Genomic DNA, 23,745 nt, shown 5'->3' with positions numbered 1-23,745 from the left:
GTGAAAGGTACAAATTTCCACTTAACAGCTCATTCCCCTTTTCCCTCATTAGCTTCCACTGAACTGAGTCAGATAGTCACTAATAACTATGTGTCTCATGTATATTTAGAAGTCACCTTGCAGAGGCATTTGTCTTTGCCTCTAAATGTAGAGTTTCAGTAAACCTTTCAGTTACGGTTTCTCACATATCAGAAAAGCCCAGCTTTGTGAAATTGACCACTTCCACGTTTTAAAAATAATGAGGTAAGGGACAACAAAAACATTTAGAACTATTTCATTATATGTTTTGTGATTTAAAAAATACATTTATTCGTGATTTTTAGATTATATAAGATAAACTATAATAAAAGAAAACTTTCAGGTATAGGTGTGTGTGTGTGTGTGTGTGTGTGTGTGTGTGCGCAATTTGGGGATAGACACATCTGAATATTTTATTGAAACTTATACATACTGAACTTACATATAAGTGGTGTGATAAAATGGAACAAAAAGCATATCCCCATCAGTGTTCTGCCACACCTTAAAAGTCAACAACGGGATTAGTCATTAAAGGCTTTCTCCTGAACCCAGGAGGCGGAGGTTGCGGTGAGCCGAGATCGCGCCATTGCACTCCAAACACTTTAACTGTGTTAAGTCACTCTTGATAATTTTACCTATGAGTTGTTAATACTTATGTCACCATGGTGCCAAAGTGTGGCACATATAACAAATAAGTTTTTATGAGGAAAAAATTCTGCTAGAGACAATGGCCCAATTCTTGATATACCAAAGGAAGGACACAGAACAGCCCTTAGCATAGGAATGAACGTTTCACCATCCTTCTCCACTGCTAGTTCTGATCTCAAGAATAAGTGACTTTGAATTAAGAAACAGGTAGAGGTGCCATGGCTCACACCTGTAATCCCAGCACTTTGGGAGGCCAAGGAGGGCGGATCGCTTCAGGTCAGTAGTTACAGACCAGCCTGATCCAACATGGTGAAACCCTGTCTCTGCTAAAAATACAAAAATTAGCCGTGTGTGGTGGTGAGCACCTGTAATTCCAGCTACTTGGGAGGTTGAAGCAGGAAAATCGCTTGAACCTGGGAGGTGGTGGTTGCAGTGAGCTGAGATTGCACCATTGCACTCCAGCCTGGGAGACAGAGCAGGACTCTGTCTAAAAAAAAAGAATCTGGTAAAGAAATATAGCAAGCAGTGTTAAACCTTGCAAATATGTCTGTCTGAGTGAAAATAGACCAGACGTTTATTCTCTGATGAAAGTAAAACCTAAGGTCTTCAGGTACGAAACTTCCTGGCACAGTTGAGACATAGGTCTTGTATCACAAACAGAGGGACTTGGTGTTTATGTATGTTGAATGTTTATTGCACAGACCTCCCCAGCCCTCTCCCCTCACTAGGCAGAATGCTAGCAACCAGTCATTTGTCTACCTAGCAAGAGATCAGAAGTTTCTTCCTGGTGAACTTGCCCATTCCAGGCCCTCTATAATGAATTGTAAAGTCAACAAGCCCCATATGCAAGCCACGCCCCATAGCACAAGCCTGTAGTCTCAACTACTATAGAGGCTGAGGTAGGAGGATTGCTTGCAGCTGAGAATTAGAGGCCTAGACGCCAGGTTGGGCAACATAGCAATACTCTATCTCTTTAGAAAAAATAAGGCCCCATATTTTGCACTTCCATTGAGTTTTTACTCTCTCATGCTTAGTCATGGGGGTAGGTTGCTATGCTTTAATCATATGATTATTTGATCAAGGATTACTGGCTGGGCTCAGTGGCTCACGCCTGTAATCTCAGCACTTTGGGAGGCCTAGGTGGGCAGATAGTTCAGGAGTTCAAGACCAGCCTGGCCAACATGGTGAAACCTTGTCTTTGCTAAAAATACAAAAATTAGCCAGGTGTGATGTCATATACCTGTAGTCCCAGCAGCTCAGGAGACTGAGGCAGGAGAATTCCTTGAACCTAGGAGGCAGAGGTTGCTGTGAGCAGAAATCATGCCATTGCACTCCAGCCTGGACGACAGAGTGAGACTCCATCTAAAAAAAAGGGGGGGTTTATGAGTCACTGAAGAAGTCTTCTAATGTGAAAAGATACAGGCAAATACAAATGGAAAGAAGCAATCTGGGCCGGGTGCGGTGGTTTATGCCTGTAATCCCAGCACTTTGGGAGGCCGAGGCAAGAGGATCACCTGAGGCCAGGACATCCAGACCAGCCTAGGAAACATAGAAGACCTCATCTCTATTTAAAAAAAAAAAAGAAAAGAAAGAAAGAAAAAAACAATCATGAGGAATTAAAGACTATTCAGCGAAAATAAAACTTTAGAAAGAAAAATGTCATTAATATCCTTAGAGTTGTTAAGAAATATATACAGTATCTACACAAGAACAAAATGCTAAAGAACAGGAATTCTCAAAGAACAAAAGAGTCCTCGGGAATTAAATGCATGATGGAAACAAACAACTTTTTTTTTTTTTGAGACAGAGTTTCGCTCTCGTTACCCAGGCTGGAGTGCAATGGTGCGATCTCGGCTCACTGCAACCTCTGCCTCCTGGGTTCGGGCAATTCTCCTACCTCAGCCTCCTGAGTAGCTGGGATTACAGGCACGCGCCACCATGCCCAGCTAATTTTTAGTATTTTTAGTAGAGACGGGGTTTCACCATGTTGACCAGAATGGTCTCGATCTCTTGACCTCGTGATCCACCCGCCTCAGCCTCCCAAAGTGCTGGGATTACAGGCTTGAGCCACCACGCCCGGCTTACAAACAACTCTTAATAGAGGAGATAGTAAAGTTGAAGTATCACTAAAAGTAGAACAAAACAAAACAGCTATAGAAATAGGAAAAAAGAGGCTGGGCGCGGTGGCTCTGGTCTGTAATCTAAGCACTTTAGAGACCAAGGTGGGCAGATCACCTGAGGTCGGGAGTTCAAGTCCAGTCTGACCAACATGGTGAAACCCCATCTTAAAAAAAAAAAAAAAAAAAAGAAAAGAAATAGGAAAAAAAAGATAACAAAACCAAAGGAATAGAAAAAGTAGAACAAATCAAATCATCAAAATAATTTAAGAAAAATCACCAGAATTTAAGAGCTTGATTTTTCAAATTAAAAGGACCCACCAAGTGCTGAGTAAAACAGATGAAGATAGAATCATAACAAGTCACCCATTGTGAAACTTCAGAACAAATGGACAAAAAAATTATTCGACTGACTTCTGGGGGAAAAAAGTAAACAGTTTGGTTATATACAAAGAATGAATAAACACAACAGCTTTGGACTTCTCAACAGCAGGACTGGAAACAAGAAGATAAGAAGCAAGAGAAATGCCTTCAAAATTCCAACCTAGAATTTTGTCCTTAGAAAAAATCAAGCAAGAATGGAGATTGAGGATTTCCAGTTCCAAAATGGCAGCATAGAGGCAAACTGGCTTCACTCACCTCCTCTTCCCCCGACCAGAAAACCAAAAACAAATACACAGCACTGAGATTTTCACCAGCAATGACTCAGGTCAAGTATGAGGATGAGACAATCCCTGGGGCCACAGAGAAATGGAAAAATTCTGAGTAGATAATAGAAAGCCAAATCATCTATAAGTAATGATGATTTCTTCCTAATATTTACATCTGTTATTTCATTTCCTTATCTAATAAATTGGCTATTATTTACAAAATGGTTAAAGCTACCCAATTCATCTTGTTCTTTATTTTAATAATATTTTCAAGGATGACATTTTAAAAATATGTAAAAACTAGACAAGGGCCCTGAGCAGTCAGAGTAAAGGTACCAGTCACAACAGATATCAGGGCCAGGCATAGTGGCACATACCTGTAAACCCAGCACTTTGGGAAGCTGAAGCAGGATGATCACTTGAGCACAGGAGTTCAAGACCAGCCTAGGCAATATAGTGAGACATCGTCTCTACACAAAATTTTAAAAATTAGCCAAGCACGGTGGCACATGCCTGTAGTCCCAGCTACTTGGGAGACTGAGGTGGGAGGATCACTTGAGCCCAGGAAGCAGAGATTGCAGTGAGCTGAGATCAAGCCATGGCACTCCAGCCTGGGTTAAAGAGCAATATTCTATCTTGGAAAAAACCCCAGATATCAGCTGTGGACCATTAGTACGGTTAAATCAATGTGCAATTAGGTGCCCACAGCATGCTCTCAATGTTTTATCATCATGCATGATGTTGTTTGCTGATTCGTAATAAATTTAAAATCATATTTTTGAAAGAAAATGTGCATTGAACAAAGATATTTTCAGACATTCAAGGTCTCAAAAATGTTTTTTTTTCAGATGGAGTCTCACTCTGTTGCCCAAGCTTGAGTGCAGTGGCGTGATCTTGGCTCACTGCAACCTCTGCCTCCCAAGTTCAAGTTCAAGTGATTCTCCTGCCTCAGCCCCCTGAGTAGCTGGGATTACAGGCACATACCACCATGCTTGGCTAATTTTTGTATTTTTAGTAGAGACAGGGTTTCACCGTGTTGGCAAGGCTGGTCTCGAACTCCTGACCTCAGGTGACCCTTCTGCCTTGGCCTCCCAAAATGCTAAGATTACAGGTGTTAGCCACCGCACCCACCCTCCTGTGTATCTTAAGAAGCAACCAGAGGGTGTGCTTCACCAATATGGGAGAATAAATCAAGAAAGATGAAGACATGTACTGCAGGAAGTAAGAGATCTAAAGCAGGATCAAGGAAATCCTGAGGTGACAGCTGTCCCCCAACATGGGGGTAACCAGTCTCAGTAGGCCTGGCATGGTCAGCACTGTCATCATCAGGGTCCTCTCTGCCAATCTACCCTTGTTTAGCCCGAGGAGAGAGTGCTTGCCTGAGTGACCCTGACCCAGGTCCTTATCAGCGGTTGTCTTGTCTTGACCATGTGTTGATGAAAGTCCTTCCCCTCTCTTCATCTAAGGACAGTCATTTACAGAGCAGCCCTCTCTGTCTGACCAGACTTCAGCTGTGACCTGTACCTGGTCCATACTACATCTCTGTCAGATGGTTGGAGTCTAGTAAGTTGTCTGTTTCTCAAGAGTTACTGCAGACAGAGGAAGTCCTTTGATAACACTCAGAGGAGCTAAAGCCAGACTATGATCCAGACACTCTGGTTCAGCATATTTTTCTCATGACAGCCTTCAACAAATGATGACAACATTGTCTTTTCTTATACAACCAGGTTTGTGTGATTGCTACTCTCGTTTTCAAAACTAAATAATTTAGTATTTAAGAATATAGGCTCAGAGATCCAAGATGGCTGATCACTAACAGCTCAGGATTGTAGCTCCCACTGAAAGCGCAAAGAATGAGAGGACGCCACACCTTCACATGAATTCTTGTTGCTCACGTACCAGGAGATTCCCAGCGGAGGAGCCCCACGGGTCACCAGCGCGACTCTTGTGACCGGCGAGGCGGTTTTGCCGGCGCCTTGGAGCGACGGTTCTTGGTGCAGAGTCCGAAAAGCACCATTAATCTTAACGCCGCTGATTTGGTCGGCGCAGTGGGTTGCTCAGATTTCGGCGCTGAGAATCAGTAAGTTGGACGTCCACTCAGAAACCTAATTACAAAGACGGTGAATTCAAAGACCACAGATGGATAAATTTATAACGAAGGGAGGAAAACCGCCAAAAAAGGCTGAGAATGCCCAAGATCAGAACGCCTCTCCCTCAGCGGGGGATCACAGTTCCTCATCAGCAACGGAACAAGGCTTGATGGAGAACGAGTGTGTTCCAATTACAGAAGCAGGCTTCAAAATGTGGATAATGAGAAACTTCTGTGAATTAAAAGAACTTGTTTTAACCCAATCTAAAGCAACTAAGAACTTTGAAAAAAGATTTGATGAAATGTTAACAAGAATACACAATTTAGAGAGGAATATAAGTGAATTGATGGAGCTGAAAAACACAATACGAGAACTTCGTGAAGTATGCACAAGTTTTAACAGCCGAATTGATCAAGCAGAAGAAAGGATATCAGAGGTCGAAGACCAACTCAATGAAATAAAACAAGAAGACAAGATTAGAGAAAAAAGGATACAAAGGAACGAGCAAAGTCTCCAAGAAATATGGGACTATGTGAAAAGACCTAATCTACGCTTGATCGGTGTACCTGAATGTGACGAAGAGAATGAATCCAAGCTGGAAATTACGCTTCAGGACATTATTCAGGAAAATTTTCCCAGCCTAGTAAGGCAGGATAATATTCAACTCCAGGTAATACAGAGAACACCACAGAGATATTCCTCAAGAAGAGCAACTCCAAGGCACATAATCGTCAGATTCACCAGGGTTGAAATGAAGGAGAAAATACTAAGGGCAGCCAGAGAGAAAGGTCAGGTTACCCACAAAGGGAAGCCTATCAGACTTATAACAGATCTCTCAGCAGAAACCCTACAAGCCAGAAGAGAGTGGGGGCCAATATTCAACATCCTTAAAGAAAAGAACTTTCAACCCAGAATTTCACATCCAGCCAAACTAAGCTTCACATGTGAAGGAAAAATAAAGTTTTTTGTGAATAAGCAAGCACTCAGAGATTTCACCACCACCAGGCCTGCTTTACAAGAGCTTCTGAAAGAACCACTACACATATGAAAGGAACAAACAGTATCAGCCTTTCTAAAAAAATTATCAAAAAGAGCATCAATATAATGAAGAATTTACATCAACTAATGGACAAAATAGCCAGCTAATGGCAGTATTAAACTCACATATATTATTATTATTAATTCTAAATTTAAATTGACTAAATCCCCCAATCCAAAGACAGGCAATTTGAATAAAAAACTAAAACCCATCAGTATGCTGCATCCAGGTCCATCTCACATTCGAGGATACACAAAGACTCCAAACAAGGAATGGAGAAAGATTTACCAACCAAACAGAGAGCTAAAATAAATAAATAAAAAGCAGAAGTTACAATTAAGCAACAAAGATCAAAAGAAGCAGAGAAGGACATTATATAATGATAAAAGGATCAATGCAACAACAAGAAGAGCTAAAGATCCTAAATATATATGCACCCAATACAGGAATACGCAGACATACAAGACTTATAAAGAGACTTAGACTTCCACATAATAATAGTGGGAGACTTCAACATTAATATTAGACAGATCAATGAAACAGAAAATTAACAACGATATTCAGGACTTGAACTCAGATCTGGAACAAGTAAATGTAATTAACATTTATAGAACTCTGCACTTTATAGAAAATATACACTCTTATCAGTACCACATCATATCAACTTAGAAGTTTAAAAGAAATCTTGGTTGGCTCCTTGTTTGCTATTCTCTTCCCTCATTTTCTTTCATGTCTCCATTATTAAGGACAATTATAGGCATACCCATATTTAGACTGCATTCTAGCTCGGGCAATAAAGCAATACCCCCATCCTCTCTCCTTCTTCCTCTTTCTCTTTCTTCCTCTTCTTTATTCTTTAAAAAAACAAAAACAACAACAACAACAAAAAACAAAACAAAACAAAAAAAAAGAAATAAATCCATGCTTGTATAGCCAATAAAAAAAAAAAAAAGAATATATATGCAGATGATGATGCTTTGGAGAAGAGCAGATTAATGATGAGCACAAAATCAAGATAGTATTTGAGAGCTGGGCACTGTGGCTTGAACCTGTAGTCCCAGCTGCCGGAGATGCTGAGGAGAAAAGGACTGATTGAGCCCAGGAATCTGAGACCAGCTCAGGCGACATAGCAAGATCCTATCTCCGAAAACAAACAGGCCAGGCGTGGTGGCTCACACATGTAACCCCAGCACTTTGGGAGGCCACGGTGGGCAGATCACCTGATGTCAGAAGTTTGAGACCAGCCTGGCCAACATGGCAAAACCCCATCCACACCCAGCTAATTTTTGTATTTTTAGTAGAGATGGGGTTTCGCCATATTGGCCAGGCTGGTCTTAGACTCCTGGCCCGCCCAAATGATCCCCTCGCCTTGGCCTCCCAAAGTGCTGGTATTACAGGTGTGAGCCACTGCACCTGGCCCTGAGAGTTAGGGGTTTAAAGTAGTATCATGAATAAATGCAATTCTTATTAAGCCTTCAAAGTCTTTTATAAAACCAGATAAACATTCTTTATTAAATTAATAGAAGATGACTGTACACTATTATATCTGTGTTGGTCTCTAAGGGCCCTTTCAATTTCTGAGTACCCAAGCCTTATAGGAACTGAGGAGTAGTTAATTATATTCCTTTGGGTTACTTAAAATCACTGTTTATTTGTGACACAAAATAACCTTGCTTTCCTAATCAAGCTGAAATAAAATTGTTAGATATAGTGTCCCCTTGGAGATGTATCCTCTACTTGTTTTGCTTTCTAAGAAAAGGGTTTTAGTGTGCAAAGAGAGCATACAAATAGAAAAATGACACAATCATTTTTGGACTAAAAAGACAGCACAATTCACTACATTTTAAAAATCGCAACTTGTCCAGGTGTGGTGGCTCATGCCTATAATGCCAGCATTTTGGGAGGCCAAGGCAGGCAGATCACTTGAGGTCAGGAGTTCGAGATCAACCTGGCCAACATGGTGAAACCCCATCTCTACCAAAAATTAGCTGGGCGTGGTGGTGCACGCCCGTAATCCCTATTACTTGGGAGGCTGAGGCAGGAGAATCACTTGAACCAGAGAGGCGGAGGCTGCAGTGAGCTGAGATACTACTACTGCACTCCAACCTGGGTGACAGAGTGAGACTTGGTCTCAATAAATAAATTAATTAATTAATTAAAAATAGGCCGGGCGCGGTGGCTCAAGCCTGTAATCCCAGCACTTTGGGAGGCCGAGGCGGGTGGATCGCAAGGTCGAGAGATCGAGACCATCCTGGTCAACATGGTGAAACCCCATCTCTACTAAAAAAAAATACAAAAATTAGCTGGGCATGGTGGCACGTGCCTGTAATCCCAGCTACTCAGGAGGCTGAGGCAGGAGAATTGCCTGAGCCCAGGAGGTGGAGGTTGCGGTGAGCCGAGATCATGCCATTGCACTCCAGCCTGGGTAACAAGAACGAAACTCCGTCGTTTTCGAAAAAAACGTTTTTTAAAAAAAAAATTAATTAAAAATAAATAAAAAATAAAAATCACAACCTGGGCGACATGATGAAACCCTGTCTCTACAAAAAAAATACAAAATTTAGCCTGGCATAGTTGTGCACATCTGGAGTCCCAACTACTTGGGAGGCTGAAGTGGGACATTTGCTTGAACCTGGGAGGCTGAGGCTGTAGTGAGCTGAGATCATGCTGCTGCACTCCAGCCTGGGTGCTGGCGCAAGACCCTGACAAAATCTATATACATTTTTCTAAAACACATTTTTTGAAATGGAAATGCTGAGTCAAAAGGTATACATGTTTAAAATTATAACACTGCAAATTACCACCCAAAACGATCATATATTTTTATTTTCCCATCACCAGTAAAGTGAGAGTGTTCATTCTAAACACTGTCTTCCACACTAAATATTATCAATCTTTTAAATTTTTGCTAATGTCAGAGGAGTAAAATAATTTACTGTTATTATATTAATGTGCACAGCTGGATCTGGTGTCTTGTGTCTGTAGTCCCAGCTACTCAGGAGGCTGTGGTAGAAGAATCACTTGAGCCCTGGAGTTCAAAATTTCAGTGAGCTATGATTGACTGCTGCACTCCAACCTGGATGACAGAGCAAGATCCTGTCTTGAAAAGAAAAAAGAAAAGAAAAATAGAAATTTTAAAAAAGAAAAAAAGGCATATTAAGGTGCACTTCCTTAATTTTCAGTGAAGTTTAGCATCTTTTCAGAGATTCATTTATACTCCTATGATTCATCATCTATGGGGTTCTTATCTATAATTATTAAGGAATAGTGGCAAATGTAATAAATGGCAAATTTAATTTGACTCTAAAGTTTCTAAAATATCTCCTTTTAAAACGTGTACTTTATAAAAGAGAAAAATAGCCCGGTGCGGTGGCTCAAGCCTGTAATCCCAGCACTTTGGGAGGCCGAGGCGGGTGGATCACGAGGTCAAGAGATCGAGACCATCCTGGTCAACATGGTGAAACCCTGTCTCTACTAAAAATATAAAAAATTAGCTGGGCATGGTGGCGTGTGCCGGTAATCCCAGCTTCTAAGGAGGCTGAGGCAGGAGAATTGCCTGAACCCAGGAGGCGGAGGTTGCAGTGAGCCGAGATCGTGCCATTGCCCTCCAGCCTGGGTAATAAGAGCGAAACTCCGTCTCAATAAATAAATAAATAAATAAATAAATAAATAAATAAAAACAAAAATAAATAAAAGAGAAAAATATTGCATTCTGTAGATAACCTAGAGACACCTTTTAAAATATTTCTGAAGGTTTGGAAACAAATTGGATGAAGAAGAAAAAGATGAGTTCTAATTTGACTTCACCCTTAGTCAGTGGCAATAGATGGGCTATTACTCTAATTGTACCCTTCACCTCCTCTAGGACATTTAGAGAGGTCTCCAGAGATAGTTATGTTGTTATTTCAATGCAGAGAACAGCAAGTACTTCATGTGAGTATCAGTCATGGGGAAAATACTTGAGATAGCAAAATGCAAATCTGTCCATGATTCACTGTTGTTGACTATTTTTTCCATATACTTCTTATCTCAATTCTGAATGTATTTCTAGCATTAAAGCCTTGTTATTGTAACAGAACCTGAATAGATATAAATTTAATTTAAACTTGTTTTTTTAAAGATAGGGTCTCATTATGTTGCGGAGGCTGGAATGCCGTGGCTATTCACAGGCACAATCATTATACACTGCAGTCTTGAATTGCTGGGCTCAAGTGACCCTCCTGCCCTAGCCTCCTAAGTAGCTGGGACTATAGACACGTGCCACCATACCTGGTTAATTTACACTTTTTTAAGGTATACAATTCAGTGGTTTTTAACATATTCAGAGTCAACCATTTAGTTATTCAGATAACCATCACTGTTATCTAATTTTAGAATATTTTCATCACTCAAAAAAATCCTATACCCATTAGGTCACTCATCATGCCTCCTCCTCCCCCTAATTCCTGGCAACACTAATCTATTTTCAACATATAGATTTGCCAATTCTGCATATTTCATATAAATGAACTCATACAATATGTAGCCTTTCGTGTCTGGCTTTTTTCACTTAGCATGCTTTCAAGTTTCATCCACGTACAGCATATATTAGCACTTAATTCCTTTATGTGACAGAAGAAATTCCACTGCTTGTGTAATATATACCACTTATGTTTATCCATTCATCAGTTGGTTGTTTCAACTTTTGTGGCTATTGTGAATAATGCTGCTTTGAACATCTGTGTACAAGTTTTTATGTTGACATATGTTTTCATTTCTCCTGGATGTATAACCAGGAGTAGAACTGCTAGGTTATATACTAACTTTTTACTTAATCACTTGAGGAATTGCCAATCTGATTTTCCTAGTGGCTGCACAATTTTACAATCCTACCAGCAATGTATGAAGGTTCCAGTTTCTCCAAATTCTTGCTAATTGTTATTGTCTGTCTTTTTTTATTATAACCATTCATTCTGGTGAGTGTGAAATGGTATCTCATTGTGGTTTTGACTTTCACTTCCCAGTTACTAATAATATTGAGAATCTTTTCATGTGCTTATTGGACATTTGTGTATCTTCATTGGAGAAATGTCTATTCAATTCCTTTGCCCACTTTTAAATTGGATTGTTTTGTTTTGTTTTTTGTTTTTTTCAGTCTCACTCTATCACCCAGGCTGGAGTGCAGTAGCATGATCTCGGCTGACTGCAATCTCTGCTGTCTGGGTTAAGCAATTCTCCTGCCTCAGCCTCCCAAGTAGCTAGGATTACAGGCGCCTGCCACTGTGCCTGGCTGATTTTTGTATTTTTAGTAGAGACAGGGTTTCACCATCTTGGCCAGGCTAGTCTTGAACTTCTGGCCTTGTGATCCACCTGCCTCAGCCTCCCAAAATGCTGGGATTACAGGTGTGAGCCACCGTGCCCAGTGGGGGTTAATTTTTTTAGTTGATAGATAATAGATGTACATGGTTCGTTTGTTTGTTTTGCTTTTGTTTTTGTTTTTTGAGACAGAGTCTCACTCTGTTGCCTAGGATGGAGTGCAGTAGTGTGATCTCAGCTCACTGCAGCCTCTGCCTCCTGAGTTCAAGTGATTCTTGTTCCTCAGCCTCCTGAGTAGCTGGGATTACAAGCGTGCACCACTAGGCCCGGCTAATTTTTGTATTTTTTAGTGGAGAGGGGTTTTCACCATGTTGGTCTTGAACTCCTGACCTCAAGTGATCCACCTGCCTTGGCCTCCCAAAGTGCAGGGATTACAGGCATGAGCCATAGCGCCCAGTCTTTCATTTTCTTGACAGTATTATTGGAAGCATAAAAGTTTTTAAATTTGATGATAAATTGCATTTTAAAAATACCTTTGGAAATCTGGATAGAGGATAGTGTGTCCCTAACACATACAGAACAGTTTCGTAGAATTTTATAGCAAGTAGGAAAGTAATTCAGGAGTGTATTACAAGAAGAACAAGAGGAACTAATTGACAATTCATTGAAAGGAAAAATATTTTAATGTGTAGGAAATTAAATTTCACATAGTTAATATGTAATAACAAAGGCTTTTTAATATATTTGGACTTCTTTTCATATGTGTAAATGTACATAAAACAGATTGCAAGAGGTTATTACACAAAACACAAGCCAGAGAAAAATCCGTACTTACCCCTAAACCTGACTAAGTGGGACTGAAAGGAAACCAGAGTTGATTACTCAAGTTAAGGGGCTGGTGTCTATAAATGACAAATGGCTATATTAAAGAAGTAATTAACTTCATATAATGAACTATTGCTAGTTATATTTTAATTAATAAAAATTGCTCTTGAGATAAAACTTTTTTATTAATTTCTCCTCTCTCTTTTCTTTAGTAGTTAAAAAAAAAACTACATTCAATATGCATCTGAAACTTTTACAACAGCTCATGCAAAGCATACAAAATTAACAGCTTATAAATTCTCCTTACCTCAAGAAAGAAAACAGGCATTAAAAAACCATGAACCACTATTGTGGTCACTCCTATTAAAATATTTCTCCAATGTACTTTGGGCTATTTATTTCCTTCCTGTAAATACATTCTACTGTGGTTTAAATAAACATGAGGATACTGAAAGTTGGAGAAGGAATGGATCAGGAATTCTGGTAGGCAGGTGAGGTTGAAATAACAGGGGAACTCTTAAAAGGTAAGTTTAGATGCAGTCTCATCAGCTTGGGTCAGTAGCACACGCAAGAAGGGCAATATGGGGGTAAGGAACCTATTCAAGAAGTCTAGCCAAAAGAATTCAGAATTCAAGCACAGTTAAGTAAAAGATAGAAGGCACTAGCAGTAAGCAGTATCTTCACACCTGGGAATTTTTACATGCTTAAAGAAAGAACTGAGTTCTCCAACCTTGCCTGAGTTCGCCACAGAGGTCAGAGGAGTATCTGGCTGGAAGAAAGAAAGTAGCAGCTTCTGACATAAACGAATCCTGACAAGATGATGATGACTGGGTACCTGGTAGAGTTTCTAAAATTTTGGACCCGTGTGTATTCTTCAGAGGGTTCTCTATAATGACAAATATAGGATGAGTTGAAGAAATCATTGTATCCACATCTAGGGAAAATCAATATTACCAAGTGGCACTAATGTTCAGCAGATCAGTTAGAATGGTTTGGTTGTAAATAATTAATAAAACCCACTCATACTATGAATAAAATCAAACAATGAGGAAATTTACTATACCATATAATAAGAAAGTTCAGAGCTAGGACAGGGTTGATTGATGAAGTTGTATTACAATGCCATGAAGGATCCAGGGTGCATCCATTCCTTTACCCTACCATTCTTGGTAACAGCTTTATCCTCAAGCAGCAGCAAGATTATTGCAGAAATTTTTTTTTTGAGAGAGTCTTGCTTTGTCGCCCAGTCTGGAGTACAATGGCACGATCTTGGATCACTGCAACCTCCACCTCCTGGGTTCAAGCAATTCTCCTGCCTCAGCCTCCCAAGTAGCTGGGACTACAGGCACATGCTACTATGCCCAGCTAATTTTTTGTATTTTTAGTAGAGACAAGATTTTACCATGTTGGCCAGGATGATCTTGAACTCCTGACCTCAGGTGATCCACCTGCCTTGGCCTCCCAAAGTTCTGGGATTACAAGCATAAGGCACCAGGCGCAGCCTGGTGCAGAAATCCTTGTAACTCAGCCATGCCAACGTGCAGAAAAAGAGAAGTACTCTTAGGAATGAGAAAGTATTTCTAAGAACCCTGCACAGTTGGCCATACTCCCACAGAATTGGTTTAGACTGGTCATCTGGAGTGGAATAAATGACAGGGAGTCAACTACTTATACTCAGTAAAATTGGCTGGGTGCGGTGGCTCACACCTGTAATCTCAGCACTTTGGGAGGCAGAGGCGGGCAGATCACTTGAGGTCAGGAGTTTGAGACCAGCCTGGCCAACATGGTGAAACCCCGTCTCTACTAAAAATACAAAAATTAGCCAGGCATGGTGATGCATGCCTGTAATCTCAGCTACTCAGGAGGCTGAGGCAGGAAAATTGCATGAACACAGGAGATGGAGGTTATAGTGAGCTGTGACTGCTCTCCACTGCACTCCAGCATGAGTGACAAAGCAAGACTCCATTTTGAATTGAATTGAATTTTACTTTTGTTGGGATTTCCTTAAATTTCCCTTAAATTGTCTATAACTATTTCTAGGCAACTAAACTCACTAGCAGATTTGTGTCTTTACTAGGGCAGGCCAAGCCAAAGGTGTTGACAGAGCTGTAAACTATGAAATAGTGCAAAATTCCTGAATTTGGGAGGAATTTGAGTTCCACAGTTGGAGACCAATCTAGCCAACATGGTGAAACCCATCTCTACTGAAAATACAAAAAATTAGCTGGGGGTGTTGGTATGTGCCTGTAATCCCAGCTATTCTGGGGATTATAATTTTGTAAGGGAGGTTATTTTTTCACAAACTCTGATTGTACAAATTCTAAAGTGAAAGAAACAATAAAATATAAGGACCCAATTTTTTCCCTTGATAACTCCGACTTTAGCTAATTGATTTCATTCAATATATACCTGTAGCAGTGGTTTTCAAACCTCTGACCATAAACCACAATAAGAAAAACATCTTACATGGTGATCTAACACACACACACACACACACACACACACACACACAGAGTTATGTTTTTAAAAACTGAAACAGAAGCTCACAAAATGACAATTCCGCTTTCCAAGGATGCAACAGTTTTCTTTCTTTCTTTCTTTTTTTTTTTTTTTTTTTGGAGACAGAGTTTCACTTGTTGCCCAGGCTGGAGTGCAATGGTGTGATCTCGGCCCACCGCAACCTCTGCCTCCCAGATTAAAGCAATTCTCCTGCCTCAGCCTTCTGAGTAGCTGGAATTACAGGCATGTGCCACCACGCCCAGCTAATTTTGTATTTTTAGTAGAGATGGGGTTTCTTCATGTTGGTCAGGCTGGTCTTAAACTCCTGACCTCAGGTTATTTCTCCACCTCAGCCTCCCGAAGTACTGGGATTACAGGCATGAGCAGCTGGCCCAGTTTTCCATTTTATTTGATTTTAAAACAAGTGGTAGTTGAGTGATGTGTGCTTGTAGTACCAGCTACTTTGGAGGCTAAGATGGGAGGATCACTTGAGGCCAGGAGCTCAAGGCCACAGTGTGCTATAAGCTTTAATGATGCTACTTCAGCTTAGCAAGAACCTGTCTCAAACACAAACAAATAATAAGTACTGATTCACATCCATGAACCTGATTTCATGACCCACTAATAGGTCTGACCTGCAGTTTGAAAACATTATTCTAGGTTTAATGGATAAGGAATGCCTGGCTTCTTTAATACAAATCCTGCTCTTTCATAGCAGGAAGAGGAGGGAAGGAGATTGTCTATATGGGCAATGGTGAGAAGCGACTGAGCTTCTTAACCCCTGTCTTTGGAATTCTATGTTTTCCTTTTTTTTTTTTTTTTTTTTTTTTTTTTTTTTTTTGAGACAGAGTCTAGCTCTGTTGCCCAGTCTGGAATGCAGTGGCACAATCTTGGCTCACCACAACCTCTGCCTCCTGGGTTCAAGTGATTCTCCTGCCTCAGCCTCCCGAGTAGCTGGGATTACAGGCGCCCACATCATGCCTAGCTAATTTTTTTTTTTGCATTTTTATTTTTTTATTTTTGGCCTTTTTCTTTTTTTTTTTTTCTGGAGACGGAGTCTCGCTCTGTTACTCAGGCTGGTGCAGAGGCAACCTCCGCCTGGAGGTTCAAGCAATTCTCCTGTCTCAGTCTCCTGAGTAGCTGGGACTACAGGCACATGCTGCCATGCCTGGGTAATTTTTTGTATTTTAGTAGAGATGGGGTTTCACTTGATCTTAGCCAAAAGGCCGAGAAGCGATTTTTTGGTTTTCCTTTTTTTTTTTTTAAACAGAATCTCCCTCTGTCACCCAGGCTGGAGTGCAGTGGCACAATCTTGGTTCACTGCAACCTCCACCTCCTTGATTCAAGCGATTCTCGTGCCTCAGGTAGCTGGTACTACAGGTGCCCGCCATCACACCTGGCTAATTTTTGTATTTTTTGGTAGAGACGATGTTTCGCCTTGTTGGCCAGGCTGGTGTTGAACTCCTGGCCTCAAGTAATTCACCAGTCTTGGCCTCCCAAAGTGCTGGGATTACAGGTGTGAGCCACCACACCCGGCCCTATTGCCACATTTTGAGAACAAGAATATTTACCTGTTTTTTTTCTAAGTGTTTTATAATTTTAGCTCTTACACTTAAGTCTCTTATCTGGCTGGGTGTGATGGCTCACACCTGTAATTCCAGCACTCTGGGAGGCCAAGGCGGGTGGATCACCTGAGGTCAGGAGTTTGAGACCAGCCTGGCCAATAAAGTGAAACCCCATCTCTACTAAAAATATAAAAGTCAGCTGGGTGTGGTAGTGGGTGCCTGTAATCCCAGCTACTTGGGAAGCTGAGGCAGGAGAATCGATTGAACCTGGGAGACAGAGGTTACAGTGAGTCAAGACCAAGCCATTAATTATACACCAGCCTGGGCAACAAGAGCAAAACTATGTCTCAAAAAAAAAAAAAAGTCTTTGATACATTTTTGAGTTAATTTTATATATGGTGTGAAGAGTCCAAATTCATTCTTTTGCAGGTGGCTGTCAATTTGTCCCAGCACCATTTGATGAAAAGACGATTCTTTTCCATTAGATGGCTGTGTCACCTTTATCAAAAATCAGTTGATTACATACGCATGGGTTTATTTCTGTTTATCTACATATTCTACACTTCATTTATTCAATTTATTCCTAAGCATCTTATTCTTTTTTACACTATTGTAAATAGAATTATTTCTTTTCTTTTCTTTTAAGGCAGGGTTTCACCATGTTGGTCAGGCTGCTCTCAAACTCCTGACCTCAGGTGATCTGCCTGCCTCAGCCTCCCAAAGTGCTGGGATTACAGGCGTGAGCCACCATGCCTGGCTTAGAATTATTTCTTAGTTTTATTTTCTAATTGTTCATTGCTAGTATATAGAAATAGTTGATTTTTGTATATTGATTTTGTGTCCTAAAAGCTTGCTGTGGTGGTTTATGAACTCGAATAAGTTTTTACCGTGGATTTCTTTTAATTTTTTCTTTCTTTCTTTCTTTTTTTGAGACAGGGTCTGTCGCCCAGGCTGGAGTACAGTGGTGCAATCTCGTCTCACTGCAACCTCCGCTTCCCAAGGTTCAAGCAATTCTCATGCCTCAGCCTCCAGAATAGCTGAGATTACAGGCACACACCATCACCCCCAGCTAATTTTTTATATTTTCAGTAGAGATGGGTTTCACCACGTTGGCTAGATTGGTCTCCAACTGTTGAACCCAAATGATCCTCCCACCTCAGCCTCCCAAAGTGCTGGGATTACAGGCACGAGTCGCCATGCTGGCAGAAGAATTGCTTGAACCCAGGAGGCGGAGGTTGAAGTGAGCGGAGATTGTGCCACTGCACTCCAGCCTGGGTGACAGTGCGAAGCTTTGGTCTCAAAAAAAAAAACTAAAAAAAAAACTTACTCTCTTAGTAAATTTCAAGTGTATAATATGGTATTAACTACAGCCATGATGCTGTAAATTAGCTCCCCACAATTTATTCATTTTCATAATTGAAAGTTTGTACTCTTTGACCAACATCTTCCCATTTCCCTTTATCTGATCTTAGGAAAAAGTCATCCTTTTTTTTTTTTTCTTTTTTGAGGCTGTCTCGCTTTGTTGCCCAGGCTGGAGTGCAGTGACGAGATGAGTCATCCCATTTTTTACCATTAAGTATACTGTTAAATGTGGGTTTTTCATAGATGGTCTTTATTAAATTAGGGAAGTTCTCTTCTATTCCCAGTTTAGGGGTTTTTACATGAAAGAATGTTGAGTTTGGTCAATGTGTTTGATATGATGTATTACACTTAACTGATTTTCAGATATTAAACCAATTTCATGTTCTTGGGATACATCCCACTTAGTCACAGTTGCAATTAATTTTTCTTTTTTTTTTTGAGATGGGATCTCACTCTGTCACCCAGGATGGAGTGCAGTGGCACGATTTTGGCTCACTACAACCTCCATCTGCTGAGCTCAAGCAATCCTCCCATCTCAGCTTCCTGAGTAGCTGAGACCACAGGTGTATGTCACCACATCCAGCTAATTTTTTTGTAGTTTTAGTAGAGACAGGGTTTTGCCATGTTGTGCAGGCTGCTCTTGAACTCCTGGGCTCAACTGATCCACCTACCTCGGCCTCCCACAGTGCTGGGATTATAGGTGTGAGCCACCACACCTGGCCAATCTCTGCCTTTTAATTGGATTGGTTAATTTACGCACACATTCACACACAGTGTTACTGGATTAGATTTACATCTGCCATTTAATTTTTAAAAAAAATTTTTTATTTTAGGTGGAGTCTTGCTCTGTTGTCCAGGCTAGAGTGTGATGCCATGATCTCGGCTCACTGCAACCTCCCCCTCCTGGGTTCAAGCAATTCTCTTGCCTCAGCCTCCCAAATAGCTGAGATTACAGGCACCTGCCACCATGCTCACCTTGCACTTTTAGTAGAGATGGGATTTCACTATGTTGGCCAGGTTGGTCTGGAACGCCTGACCTCGTGATCCGCCCACTTTGGCCTCCCAAAGTGTTGGGATTACAGGTGTGAATCACCACACCCAGCCTAAATTTTTGTTTTCTATGTGTTTGTGTTTTCTGTTTAGCTTATTTATTTTATTTTATTATTTATTTATTTATTTATTTATTCGAGATGGAATATCACTCTGTCGCTCAGGCTAGAGTGCAGGGGCTAAATCTTGGCTCTCCTGTCTCAGCCTCCTGAGTACCTGGGATTACAGGTGCCCATCACCATGCCTGGCTAATTTTTGTATTTTTAATAGAGATGGGGTTTTAACATGTTGGCTAGGCTGGTCTTGAATTCCTGGCCTTAGGTAATCCGCCTGCCTCGGCCTCCCAAAGTGCTTAGATTACAGGCGTGAGCCACTGCACCCAGCCTAGCATTATAGATTAGTTAGTATATATTTTTTATTTTTATTTTTCTGAGACGGAGTCTCGCTCTGTCGCCCAGGCTGGAGTGTAATGGCGCAGTCTTGTCTCACTGCAATCTCCACCTCCTGGATTCAAGCAATTCTCCTGAGCGTGGTGGTGGGTGCCTGAAATCCCAGCAAATGGGGAGTCTGAGGCAGGAGAATCGCTTGAACCCGGGAGTAGGAGGTTGCAGTGAGCCGAGATCCCTCCGCTGCACTCTAGCCTGGGGACAGAGAGACTCAGGTTAAAAAAAAAAAAAAAAAAAAAAAAAAAAAAAAAAAAAAGGGGGGGCCGCACACCACGGCTGATGACTGTAATCCTAGCACTCTGGGAGGCTGAGGTGGGCGGATCACGAGGTCAGGAGTTCAAGACCAGCGCGCGCCTATAGTCCCAGCTGGTCGGGAGGCTGAGGCAGGGGAATAGCTTGAACCCACTAGGTGGAGGCTGCAGTGAATCGAAATCGCACCATTGTACTACAGCCTGTGCAACACAGCAAGACTCCAACTCAAAAAAAAAAAAAAAAGAAGAAGAAGAAGAAGAAGAAGAAGAAGAAGAAGAAGAAGAAGAAGAAGAAGAAAAAGAAGAAGAAGAAGAAGAAGAAGAAGAAGAAGAAGTTTACCAGCCTGGGCAATATGGTGAAATGGTGAAACCCGGTCTCTACAAAAAAAATACAAAAAATTAGGCCGGGTGTGGTGGCTCACGCCTATAATCTCAGCACTTTGGGAGGCCGACGCGGGTGGATCACGAGGTCAAGAGATCGAGACCATCTGGTCAACATGGTGAAACCCCATCTCTACTAAAAATACAAAAATTAGCTGGGCATGGTGGTGCGTGCCTGTAATCCCAGCTACTCGGGAGGCTAAGGCAGGAGAATTGCTTGAAACTGGGAGGCGGAGGTTCCGGTGAGCCGAGATCGCACCATTGCACTCCAGCCTGGGTAACAAGAGCGAAACTCCGTCTCAAAAAAAGAAAAAAAAAAAATACAAAAAATTAGCCAGGCATGGTGGTGCATGCCAGCAGTTCCAGCTACCCAGGAAGCTGAGGCAGGAAAATCATCTGAGCCCAGGAGGTCGAGGCTGCAGTGGACCATGATGGCACCACTGCACTCTCACCTGGGCGACAGAGCAAGACCCTGTCTCAAAACAAAATAAAATAGGCCGAGCGTGGTGGTTCACGCCTATAATTCCAGCACTTTGGAAGGCCGAGGCAGGCGGATCACTGGGTCAAGAAATCCAGACCATTCTGGCCAACATGGTGAAACCCCGTCTCTATTAAAAATACACCAATCAGCCGGGCGGGGTGGCACATGCCTGTAGTCCCAGCTACCCAAGAGGCTGGGGCAGGAGAATCGCTTGAACCTGGGAGGCGGAGGTTGCAGTGAGCTGAGATCGTGCCACTGCACTCCAGCCTGGTGATACACCGAGACTCCATCTCAATAAATAAATAAATAAATAAATTAATTAATTAATTAAGTAAAATAAAAATTAAAAAATAAAATAAAAAGTTTAAACAAAATGAGTGAATCGTTTGAAAACATTGTAATTTGACTTGACCACACATGGACTCCATGGTAGTATGTACAGGACAGGACATTGCTGTTTTGGTATACCATGTGAAGGTATCACTGAGTACAATCCATACATATGGTAGTGTGTAACTAACCAGACCCACATTACCCAATATCCTTACATTCCAGACCACGAGATCCCTGAAGATAGAGCCTGCTCTCTCATCCCCAAATCACAGTACCTAGCACTAATGAATAAATATATAAATGAGTGAATGAATTCATTTTCTTTAAAATTATCCTTTTTCAACTCATCCTGTCAAAAGTACCTTTCTCTACTTCTGACCCTTGAAGTCACTATTCTGTCCTTAGTAAAAAATATTTCCACTCCAGGATGAGACTGAATTCCCTCCAAAAACAAGATCCTTTCTTCCCTTTAATCTAGAGGAAGTGACAGATCAAGGTGACTTTCACTGTCATTTGGTCTCTAAGTATGTTGGGGTCTTCTGGACCACTCACATATATTACCATTCCATTATCTTACTGTTCTTATAAACCAAGCTTCTGATTGAAATCAGCATATTCAAGTTTCTTACTGCTTGTTCTATTTTCCAAGCTTTTAATTTCGGCATGTAGATGAAAAGAGTCAAACTCTGCAAAATGTTTAAAGAGATTTACTCTTGATACCAGATTGGCTACTAAATATTGTAAAAAAAAGAAAAAAAAAAAAGATTTACTCTGAGCCAAATACGAGTGACCACGGGCCACAACACAGCCCTGGAGATCCTGAGAACCTGTGCCCAACGTGGTCAAGCTGCAGCTTGGTTTTATACGTTTTAGGGGGACACAGGACATCAATCAATACATGTAAGATGTACATTGGCCAGGAAAGGCAGGACAACTTGAAGTGGGGTCTGGTGGAGGGCTTCCAGGTTATAGGTGGATTCAAAAATTTTCTGATTGGTAATAGGTTGAAAGAGTTTATCTAAAGACCTAGAATCAATAGAAGGGAGTGTCTGCATTAAGATAAGGAGTTGTGGAGACCAAAGTTCTTATGTAGATGAAGCCTCCAGGTAGTAGCCTTCAGAGAGAATAGATTGTAAATGTTTCTTATCAGACATGAAAAGGTGCCGGATTTAGTTAATTCTCTCCTGAATGAGGAAAAAGACCTGGAAAAGGAAGGAGATTCTCCACAGAATGTACATTTTCTCCACAAGAGACAGCTTTGCTGGTGGCCAGGCGCAGTGGCTCATGCCTGTAATCCTAGCACTTCGAGGCTGAGGCTGGTGGATTGCCTGAGCTCATGAGTTTGAGACCAGCCTGGGCAACTTGGTGAAACACCTTCTCTACTAAAATACAAAAAATTAGCCAGGCGCCGGGCGCGGTGGCTCAAGCCTGTAATCCCAGCACTTTGGGAGGCCGAGGCGGGTGGATCACGAGGTCAAGAGATCGAGACCATCCTGGTCAATATGGTGAAACCCCGTCTCTACTAAAAATACAAAAAATTAGCTGGGCATGGTGGCACATGCTTGTAATCCGAGCTACTCAGGAGCCTGAGGCAGGAGAATTGCCTGAACCCAGGAGGCGGAGGTTGCGGTGAGCCGAGATCGCGCCATTGCACTCCAGCCTGGGTAACAAGAGCGAAACTCCGTCTCAGAAAAAAAAAAAAAAAAAAAAAAAAAAATTAGCCAGGCATTGTGGCATGCACCTGTAGTCCCAGCTACTCAGGAGGCTGAGAAAGGAGAATTTCTTGAACCCGGAAGGCAGAGGTTGCAGTGAGCCGAGATCGTGCCACTGCACTGCAGCCTGTTGACACAGCGAGACTCAGTCCCTCCCCACCCCCCAAAAAAGAGACAGCTTGGCAGGGTCATTTCAAAATATTTCAAAGAAATATATTTTGGAGGCCGGGCACGGTGGCTCAAGCCTGTAATCCCATTTGGGAGGCCAAGGTGGGTGGATCACGAGGTCAAGAGATCGAGACCATCCTGGTCAACATCGTGAAACCCCGTCTCTACCAAAAATACAAAAAAGTAGCTGGGCATGGTGGCGCGTGCCTGTTATCCCAGCTACTCAGGAGGGTGAGGCAGAAGAATTGCCTGAACTCAGGAGGCGGAGGTTGTGGTGAGCCGAGATCACGCCATTGCACTCCAGCCTGGGTAACGAGAGTGAAACTCTGTCTCAAAAAAAAAAAAAAAAGAAAAAAGAAATATATTTTGGGGTCAGGCATGATGGCTCATGTCTGTAATCCCAAAACTTTGGGAGGGTGAGGTGGACAAACTGCTTGAGCCCAGGAGTTTGAGACCAGCCTGGGCAACATGGGGAAACGCTGTCTCTGCAAAAAATATCAAAAAATTAGCCAGGCATGGTGGCACATGCCTGTAGTTCCAGTTACTTGAGAAGCTGAAGTTGGAGGATTGCATGAGCCAGGATGGTTGAGGCTGCAGTGAGCTGAGATCATGTCACTGCCCCCCAGCCTGGGCAATAGAGTGGGATCCTGTCTCCCCTTCCAATCCCCAGCATCCCCACAAAAATATACACTTGGGGATAGAATACTTTTATTTCTTTCAGGACCTACTATCTGTCATGCTGGTATCTTATTGCTACTTGCTATAAGAGTCGGCTTTGTCAGTCTTAAGGTCTCTGTCAATGTTAATGTTGGTCA

General features: G+C 41.7%; 1 long non-coding RNA gene across 2 annotated transcripts in view; it reads right to left on the bottom strand.

Annotated features, from left to right (window-relative positions):
- The window catches only part of LOC141584059 (uncharacterized), a 55,256-nt gene that overhangs the window by 14,214 nt on the left and 17,297 nt on the right, over positions 1-23,745 (bottom strand). Inside the window, exons 2-3 of one of the 2 annotated variants that reach the window (XR_012516984.1) lie at positions 13,413-13,568; positions 9,370-9,662 (exon numbers count right to left, since the gene is read on the bottom strand). The exons of the other annotated variant lie outside the window; for it this stretch is intronic. This is a non-coding gene — a long non-coding RNA (uncharacterized LOC141584059). Of the gene's footprint in view, positions 1-9,369; positions 9,663-13,412; positions 13,569-23,745 lie in introns of those variants that run through there. 2 annotated transcript variants of the gene reach the window in all.

The sequence above is a fragment of the Saimiri boliviensis genome, chromosome 3 (assembly GCF_048565385.1).
Source record: "Saimiri boliviensis isolate mSaiBol1 chromosome 3, mSaiBol1.pri, whole genome shotgun sequence".
NCBI classification, from domain to species: domain Eukaryota; kingdom Metazoa; phylum Chordata; class Mammalia; order Primates; family Cebidae; genus Saimiri; species Saimiri boliviensis.
Note: the sequence above shows the minus strand (reverse complement) of the source record. Positions and strands in the feature narration are given on the sequence as shown.